This window comes from Anser brachyrhynchus (assembly GCF_964034855.1).
Source record: "Anser brachyrhynchus genome assembly, chromosome: 1".
NCBI lineage: Eukaryota > Metazoa > Chordata > Aves > Anseriformes > Anatidae > Anser > Anser brachyrhynchus.
In genome coordinates this window covers 20858349-20868526 of record NC_137694.1, presented here as the reverse complement: position 1 = coordinate 20868526, position 10178 = coordinate 20858349, and the positions used below count along the sequence as shown (strand labels likewise).

At 35.2% G+C, this 10178-nt stretch overlaps 1 long non-coding RNA gene across 1 annotated transcript in view; it reads right to left on the bottom strand.

Moving 5' to 3' along the window:
- Positions 1-1637: 1637 nt before the first annotated feature.
- LOC308186500 overlaps positions 1638-10178 on the bottom strand; it is a 59648-nt gene continuing 51107 nt past the window's right edge. Inside the window, exon 3 of the long non-coding RNA XR_013944085.1 lies at positions 1638-3059. This is a non-coding gene — a long non-coding RNA (uncharacterized lncRNA). The remainder of the gene's footprint in view (positions 3060-10178) is intronic.

The following is a 10178-nucleotide window of genomic DNA, read 5'->3' as shown; positions in this document are numbered from 1 at the left end:
GGTTGGAGGAAAACATAAAAAAATTAGTGTTTTATTCTCACACTTTAAATATGTAATGGCAAAATACTGTGCTGTGACTATTTAATGCTTTCTTGTACTCCATGTAAAACTGCTGCAGAAGGCATTATGTCTGGGGTTTAGTTATGAGTGAGGCACTTGGAGTACAATGACACTCTCAGTGAACCTCCAATGCATGGATTTTCTAAGTAGGCACAAACAGACTGTAGCAATACTTAAATTAATGATGAACTAGTAGAGGCATGTTTGAAAGGTAGATTTAGAACCAAAAATAGATCAAGTTTGTTTCAAACTAAATTACCCATTGTAATTATACTTCCATATAGCATCACGTAGCATCCATGACTCATTAATATAAAATGGCATAGAAAAAATATTGCAAGATTACTGTTGTTGTTCTTTCTCTAAAATCTACATCTTCTAAGAGATTTTTTTTTCCCAAATACTACATGAAATAGAGTCATTTTTTTTTTGACAGTGGTAGTTATTAGGCATATATGTGAGCTTTTTCACCTTCTTCCCTTAATTCCTGGAGAAACAAAAAAAGATTCATTTCTGTTATCAGTCTGAAGTGGCTGCTGTAAAGCTAAATTCATAAATGTTTCTGTTGAGGACATTTTCTGCTCTCAGCTAGAAAAAAAAAAGTGTATTTTAACATTAAAAACTGTGTTATTGTATTTTTCCTCCTCCTCTTGCTCTTCTCACAAAGATTAAGAGTATAAGGTCAGTAGAGTTCATTAGATAATTTTATCTGACCTCCATGTTTACTAATAGACCTTTGGATTTATCCCAGCAGCAATACTGACTAAAGTAAATCTCAATGAATTTAGGCCATGCTTCGTTCACAATCACCTCTTTGTGCCTCATCATAGCCCACGGTTCCTAGAGGGACATTTTCTTTCTTTACCAGCTTTTCAGTTATCCAGTTTTACAGCATTCTTTTAAAACATGAAAACACCCGCCCTCCCAACCCCCCAATATCAGAAGGGCAAAGGAAGCTATGCAAAGGATTAATCTCACCTAATTTAGATATCCACTCCACAGGCTCTATAACAGATAGACAGGCTCCCTTTACAGACAACTGAAAGAAACAGGCACTTTCAGGTTATGACTCATTTAGCTTATTTTAAATGTCTGTGTTAAGACAACATGAATCATATCTCATTAATGTAAAGAGAAGCCGCAGAAAGTTTTCAGATGTTGGAGGTTTTCTACTCATGCCCTGTTTATGCATTCCAAATATATTACCTTTTTTTTTTTTTTTCTTTTTTTTCCCACAGTACTGATGAGGGCTTAACACTAATACTTAACTAATGGGCCTCAAAATTCTTGCAGAATCTCTGATTTCCAAGAAACCATTTCAATTTCTGTAATTATGACTGTGTTCCTTGTACCAAAAATGTATTCAGTGATGATTCTTTGGCTGATATTTATTTGTACTACAATAGAAACTGGAAATCTTAAAACCCTGTTTGGCTAGGTCAAATCTAAACAGGAAATGTTATAATCTCAGTCCAGACTGGCTAAGTGTTTGAATATATTAGGGAAGGAGGAAAAAAAAAATACTAATTTTAGGAGAAAAGAGGAATCATAGAAAAAGCGATATTAATAGGGATTTTTTCTTTTTTATTCAATGAAGTACATAAGCACTCACAAGCAATGTAAAACATTTTTCTTACACTTTATCAGATTAATACCTTTTTTTTATGAAATAAAAAATTTATAGAACAAGCTAAAGTATATGCAAGCTAAATTTTGGAAAATATAGAATAAAACATTATTAGAAATATTTGTGATTTTTTATATTTTTTCCACAGATATGACTACAACATTCTTCTGTGACACAAGTTAATCTTTTTTTATTCAAATATTTTGGTGCATATATTCCAGTACAAGATGGTATCAAAAGTTACATAGTTTGTCCCTTTAACACCATCTGTTGTGCTTCGGGATACTTATAAAATGGATAATATTATTTAAAAAAAAAATCAAAGTTATATGATTTTAACAAGAATATTTTAGAACATTCAGTAGAGAAATGATTGAAAAGTACCATAATTTCTGGGAGGTCATTCAAACAGGTCCTGCACTAATATTTTTTAAAGGAACTAAGTAGCTCTTAGAAGATAGTGAAGAGCTGTGAATGAATAAAAATGTTGGTTAAAAGACAGAAAAATTAGTAATTGTAAATTACCTTTTTTCTGTGGTGAAGGAAGGTCAGTCCTGCATTATATCAAAGTCTGTAGTGGGATCAGTGCTGTTCCATGTATTCGTAAATATTCTAGTGAAATTACAGTACTTTTTAATAGTTTTATCATATACAAGCAGTGTAAAGATGAGGGTTACCTGTGAGGCACATTGGCTAACAGGGTATGACCATTCACTACAAATGAACAGAAAATGGGACATAGAAAAAAATGTCCTTAACCTGGGCTGCATTAGGAATAGTGTTGCCAGCAGGTCAAGGGAGGTGATCCTCCTCCTCTACTCAGCCCTGGTGAGGCCACACCTGGAGTACTGTGCCCAGTTCTGGGCTACCCAGTACAAGGGGGTATGTAGAACTACTGGAGCGAGTTCAGAGGAGGGCTACTAAGATGATTAGGGGACTGGAGCTCCTGTTGTATGAGGACAGGCTGAGAGAACTGGGCCTGTTTCGCCTGGAAAAGAGAAGACTGAGGGGAGACCTCAGCAGTGTGTATAAATATGTGAGGGGAGGGTGTCGAGAGGATGGAGCCAGTCTCATTTGTGCCCAGCAACAGGACAAGAGGCAATGGGCACAAACTGAAGCACAGGGGGTTCTGGCTGAATATGAGAGGGCATTCCTTTACTGTCAGGGTGACAGAACACTGGAACAGGTTGCCCAGCGAGGTTGTGGTGTCTCCTCAGGAGATATTCAAAACCTGCCTGGATGACATCCGGTGCAATGTGCTCTAGGTGATCCTGCTTGGCAGAGGGGTTGGACTAGATGATCTCCAGAGGTCGTGTCCAACCCTGTCCATTCTGTGATTCTATGATGACCTTGGAATACGATTCTGAAGCTGCTGTAGACAATTTTAGGGAAACGTCAAATTAGTCTTATATACAGATCAATAAAACAAGTAGCAAATTACTGAGGCCAGAATAGAGATATAAACAGGAAAGGTCATTATACCTCTATACATCCATAGAGTGTGTCCTATCACACAGTCTGTGCAGTTCTGGTTCCCCTTCTCATAAAGGGTATAGCTGAGCAGTGAAAGCATCATAGAAAAGTGAGAAGTTTGTTCAAAGTTACAGAATACGTTCCCACTGGAAAACTGACTAAATAAACCAGGAGTCTTAACTGGAAAGGGGGAGATATGTCACATATCTCAGAAACTGTAGGTAACATTGAGAGGCTTAGTAAGGATCAGTTGTTCTCTCTCTCTTCCATTAGAAGAACTAGGAGCTGAAGACCGTAAACATAGATTTATTTATTTATTTATTTATTTATTTATTTATTTATTTTAAGGCAGAGAAGAAGAGAGAGCTCATCTCAAACTATGTAGTGAAGCTGCAAAATTCCCTGATGAAGGAAGGATATGTGAAAAAGATACTTTCAAGAGTAGTATGGAAAAGTTCATAGAAGAGAAATGTGTGAAGGACTTTGCAATAACTTTGCCTTATATCATCAAGAAATTGTTGAGCCACCAGTAACCAGATGCAGGAAAAGCAGTCAGGAAGAGCACTATTATATGTAGTCATAAAAGTGTAACTATGTGTTGTGCCTGTTCTTATATTTCCTCTTAAGCCTCCGTGTACAGCCAGGTGTTGTGCTTGATAGAGCTTATTCTGACCCAGCAGTCCTCAGAAAACTGATATAAAACCTCTGAATTCTATTAGAAATATTCCAAAAATCGGTAGTACTTTATGATGTGGTCATTACATTTTGTTAAATGGTGATTTTAAGAAATTACAAAAGTATAAGTGGAAAGAATGTTGCTAATTACCATATTTTGATAGGAAAAAAAGGAATCTAGGTACACTGAATCTGCTTGCAACTGAGATGTTTTTTAACAACTTCAGGGCAAGGACTGTGATATAATGTGCAGAGCCTATTTCATAAAGTCCATAATATAAAAAGACACAATAGTTAACATAGTGTACAATGGCAAAAAAAAAAAAAAAGGAAATCTAACATAGTAGAAAGCTCTACAAAAGCATTTGATGCTGAATGTAAATGACTGCTGGAGCTGTTAACATTCAAATTGGAAAAGCTTGCAGAGCCAATGTCTATATATAAAATGAGAATCAACAAAGAACTTTAATTATAATTATATATATATACTGAAATCCCTCACACTAGATAAACAATTTGAAGGGATTTGTCATAACTTCAAGTAATTTAAATAGTGAAGATGACACATGGAAACAAACAAAACAAAAAAAAAAAAAACAGTGGCTGATGTTGAGATCCTGTACTGCCTCTGTATACATAATATGGCAGCAAAACGGTCCATATGAGGTGGTGAGGGTGGGAGGGTCAGCCTATGGAGATGCAGCAGCACAACAGAATGTAAATGCAGATTCAGAATAAAAATAGTCTGAGGACAAGCACAGCTAATTAATGTAGCATTCTTCTCCTGTGTGACTCTTTGTTATGTCTCATGATTATTTTGCTGTAATCTTGTAGTCAGGAGACCTCCCACAGCTAATTTGACACCTCTGCATTCTGAGATTGCTACCCAAAGACTGTTTGGCATACCATAATGAATAAGTGTCTGTTTTCTATTTCAAGGATTATGAAAGGGAATCATTGCTCCATCCCATCTCTACTGGAAGTTCTTCACATCTGTTACTTTGCTCTCTAATGAATCTCTATATTTTCACGGTTACTTATTTGTGGCAGCTCTAAATATTCTAGATGAAATTAAGCAGTTTAAAAACGTCTTTGTTCAGGGAGAAAAACATACTTTAAATTCTAATCTTTATAAAAATATTCATTAATAAAATAAATCTGATTATAAATATAGAGAGATGTTAAAGGCACACATGATATGAGGAAATTAGATAATGGTCTCTCACTGACATTCAGTGAGAACTGGGTGCTTAACTCTTGTTTATGCCACATCACCAAGCCTATACACAAGCTAGTCATGAGGAAAAACTTTCTAATGATACAGATAGTGAAACACTCCAGAAGACTGGAGAACAGCTGGAGCAGACTGCTGGCCTTTGTTGTTGGCAACTACGCAAACATCTGTCACCATGACCTAAAATGATCCTGTACTGAATCAGAAGGACAGATTAAATTAAATTCCATGTCCTTTTGAACCCTATAAGTATATAGTTGTATTTGTGGAATTATTATTATTTTATTTTTATGTGTAACTCAAGTCTGTAAGGTTCAGGGCCTGGGGAACAAGCATATATTGAAGAAAGCAAACGTAACATTACTGAGCTGGTGAAGTACAGAACTGGCACAAGAAAAAGAATACAGGCAGTAGAATTTCTTAGTATAAAGTGAGTTCAGCATGCTGATTTTTGATCAGTAAGATTATTTTAGATTTTGTTAAAATGTGTGCAACCCTAGAGAGCTGCTAGATCAGCTTCTAGCAGCAAATATGGTGTCATACCTCTCCAGGTATTCAGTTCTCCTAGATTTAAATAAATAAATAAATGAATAGATAGATAGACAGACAGATAGATAGACAGACAGGCAAACAGGTAGATAGATAGATAAAACCCTAGGAAATCATTGAATCATTGAATGATAATATGCTTTGGGTTGGAAAGAACCTTAAAGATCATCTAATTCCAACCCTCCTGCCATGGGCAGGGACACCTTGCACTCAACCAGGTTGCTCAAATCTTTTAGTTGAAGGTGATAAGGTTTAGAGAAAAAAAAAATATCTTAAAATCCAACTCTGCAGTAGAAACATGTATTTAATAATCTTTATTGAAGATCACTTATTTTTTCCCTTTATTTTCATTTTGTTTTATTTATTTATTTATTTTGAGAATCAGAACTCAAGCATCTAAAAGCTAATTAACTAATTTTATAAAGTTTCCAAACCTAAAATTCTTCAAAAACCCTTTCAGGTTTTTAGTCTTGGTTTTGTATAGGAAAACATGGGACATATGTTTTGTCTTGATTTCTTGGGAAGACAACAACTAACATAAGCCCTACAGGTCTTAGTGTTCCCACAGAAAGGACTTATAACAGATTTCTTCAGTCAATGAGAAAAGAAACAAAGAACAACACTATAAAGAGACAAAACCTTGACTAGTATGTAGAGTTATAAACTTCCAGAAGGTGTGGGAATTTCAAGTATGTACAACAGTACCATGCAGAGTTCACTCTTGGTTGATTAAAAAACTACTTGAACTGCAGCAACAAGAGCCAGGACATCAATTATGTTAGTATACAGTGTTAAAAGGTATTCTGTGACAGTATAGAGTTAATCGCCTGGTAACTTCTTCCCATTTGTGTTTCTAACTGCATTCAAAGTTGACATTAGGGCCAAGTAAGTCAGTTCTTCAGCTCTAAGTACTAACTATGAAAAAACAGAATATGAAGACAGGTGATTGGGAAGATCTTTTTCTTGTAAATAATCACTAGACCATCATATGCCATCTTATTTCATTATGTGTTTTTTTTCCAGTCTTTAGAGAAAGGAGGTTGGTTATGAGGTTAGCAGAACCATGTCTGTAGGTTTTAGTAAAGTTATTAAAGGAATGATCTTGGTCTATGTATAAGAGTACGAGGTTCAAAAAAGAGGATTTTCATGAACCTTTGGATCTTAGGTAACTGTAGTGAGTAGAAAAGGGAGAAGATATTCTGATCATCAAGAAAAAATGAGATAAGTGAAAAATTAGCCATAGTGCCAAAAAAAAAAAAAAAAAAAGTGAGATAATTAGGTAATTGGGATTTGCTCAGCTAAGAGAATACAAAATAACATACAGAAAAAGCTGCTGATGCCTGGTCAATTTTCCCTCTTGTGAGGAAAATTTACCTTAAAAAAGCCAAATTAAGTTGGGGGCAAACCCACAGATATCAAATTGTCAATGTTTCTTAGTGGACTATGAGATGCATTACTCAGAGCTGAATTGGTTCTGCCTGTGGCATAGCTGAGGGGAGGAATATAACTGGTGACTTCTCTTGGCAATGAATTTGGGTAAAAGTGAAGAAGGGATTCTTCCAGGACTAGGTTTAAGGAAGTCCTCACCTCTTCCTGGTTCTCTCCACCACCAACATACTGTGATAGACAGTAATTGAGAGTGAACTGAATTATGGGATATAGCCCCAGAGATGGCCAGGTGTTTCTAGGAATTCCCAGATGCAATGTAGTAGCATAGGCCTGATGGCAACTTTCATCTACATACAGGGTTTACTGCAGGTCCCCACCATTGGAACTGGACTACAGAGGAAGAAAAAATTACTGCCAGATAGTTGATGCCTGGACAAGTACCTTGTAATTTTCTTATTTAGTTAGAAATAAATATTTTCTTCGAGTAGGAAAATTTTTTGAAATAATCTAACAGAAGCACATTAATCCAAAGAAATAAAATGAATAGAGAAAAAAACGAGGGGGGGAAAAAGTAGAAAATGACACTTGATGAATACTTCCTGGTATATTTTCTTGGTGAATGCTGTGAAAATCAGAAAGACCTTTATCTCATAACTTTCTTCACTAGTGGAGACTGATAGTTACCAAAGTGTCTTCACAGCTATCTTCTATTTCTGAAATATATAAGAATTGCCAATATGCATGAGTGCTAAATGAATTATGTTTACCTGTTGTTAACATTTGAATGTGTGCGGACAAAAGGAGCAATAATAATGCCTAGATGTTTCATAATGAATGTAACTTCTTTTAAATTTATGAAGAATGAGTAGAAAACTTAACAATGAGACATTCAAAAAATAGAGTTGTAGTTTAACCTGGCAGGCAGAAAAGTACCATGCAGACGCTCACTCGCTCTCCTCAGGTGTGATAGGGGAGAGAATCAGAAAGGTAAAAGTGTGAGAACTCACAGGTTGAGATAAAGATAGTTCACTAGGTAAAGCAAAAGCCAAACAAAGAATTCTATTTCACAGCAGCAGGCAGGTGTTCAGCCACTTCCAGGAAGGCAGGGCTTATTTCATGTAACAGCTTTTTGGGAAGACAAACACCATCACTCTGAATGTCCCCCTCCCTTCCTCCTTCAGCTTTTGTTGCTAAGCATGATGCCATATGGTATAGAATATCCCTTTGGCCAGTTTGGATCATCTGTCCTGGCTGTGTCCCCTCCCATCTCCTTGTGCACCCCCAACCTCCTCGTTGACAGGACAGCATAAGAAGAAGAAAAGTCCCTGGCTCTGTGTAAGCACTGATCTGCAACAACTAAAAACAGTGTTATGTGATCACCGCTATTTTCATCAAACAACAACAACAATAAAACCAGCATCACACAAGCCTCTATGAAGAAAATTAACTCTATCCCAGCCAAAACCATGACAAGCAGGTATGCCAAGAAGGCCAAAATATATAATAAAACTAACCTATTAAGGGAAAAAGTAAATCTGTGTCATTCATGGTATGAAAATCTTAGTATAAAACACCTTATGACAGTATTTCAATGGCACTCAAAAAAAAAAAAAGAAAAAAAGCACTTTTTAAGAATGCTGGAGAATATTTGCTGAAGTTAAAATAACTTTTTTTTTTCTTTTTTTCCATAGTTTCACATGGAAAATATGCACACGTGAAAGCTGGTAGACTCAGATTATATCTATTTAGGGATAATAACAGAACCCACTAATAGTGGATTATTGGCGAATATATTTAAAAAATAAAGAGCACAGAACCATGGTGGGCAGATAACAAAGAGAATAGTGGTTGGAAAGAAGGAAGAAGAGGAGGAAAGAAGGGAAAACAGAGAAATGGAAAAGGGAATGAGAGAGAAAGGGAAAGAGAGGAAAAGGGGTAAGGATAAACAGAGAAAAAAAAGAGAGGATAAGGAAGGAAAGGAAGGAAAGTAGAGGGGGGAGTCAGAGAAGTGGAGAAAAAGAGAAAGAATAAAAGAGATAAAATAGAATCTTTAGAAATCACAGATGTTTGTGAAGCACTTATCAAAACTAGATGGCCACTAGTTTCTGAAAAATAAGATTATTTTAGGGCAAAGCTATCTAAGGATCACACAGTTAGTTTAGACCAAAATGTCATGTTTTCATTTGTGCAAATCTATTCTTCTGACTTTTTTTTTTTTTTTTTTTTTTTTTGCATTCCCTCACCACTGTTTCTGACATGAAAATACCTTAGCAGGAAGTGGTGACCAGAATGCTTTCAAACTAGACGAAGTCTTGCTAATGTCATCTAAGTCAAAGATTTTTTCTGGTGAAAACCTGCAATTGCTATTAAGCGGTTTGTTTAAATGAATTTTAAAGGATTATCTGGCCAACTTACATTGTCAGTGAGATACCAGTCTCATATCAAAAGCAACATTAGGGAGGTTGATATTAGAAGAAAAAATATATAATATTAAATAGACTTTTTAATAGGTATTTGTGTGTGTTTATGTATATATATGTATATACACACTAAACAAAATAGCTTCACATATTGTCATTAAACATAAAAAGATAATTAAAAATATCTAGCTAAAATAGCTAAATCCCTTTGAGTGACTTAATGCCTTAGTTGCTTCAAGTAATTTTACTCAAAATGCTTGACAAATTAAAAATATTTCTCAAATTCACAGGAAAACATAAGAACACATCATTTTTTTAAAAGGCAGTAATAGGCTGAGAAGAATAGAGACAAACATATTTTGGGGAATTTGAAATTTTGTGAGAATTGAAGTACCTCACAACACAGCCACTTTTTGGAACTTTTCTTTCAATACTTAATAAATAAATAAATAAATACATAATCCAGCAATACTAAACCTTTCTCTTGTTTTTATTGCTTTAATACTGGAATTGTAGTTAGATTTCATATAAAATTTTATCCATAATATTAAGAATAATAGACTACGAAGTAGTAATAGTATGACATGTGAAATTGTTTCATAAAGAGTTTCACAGTTTCAGTGTTTACTGTTATTTAGAATGAAGCTACATTCAAAATAATGAAATGTCTGTTCTTTGCAGAATTATAGGCTTGACTCTACTTCCTCTGCTCCTGGCACGCAAGACAGTTAAGAATGCAGTCAACGGGTAC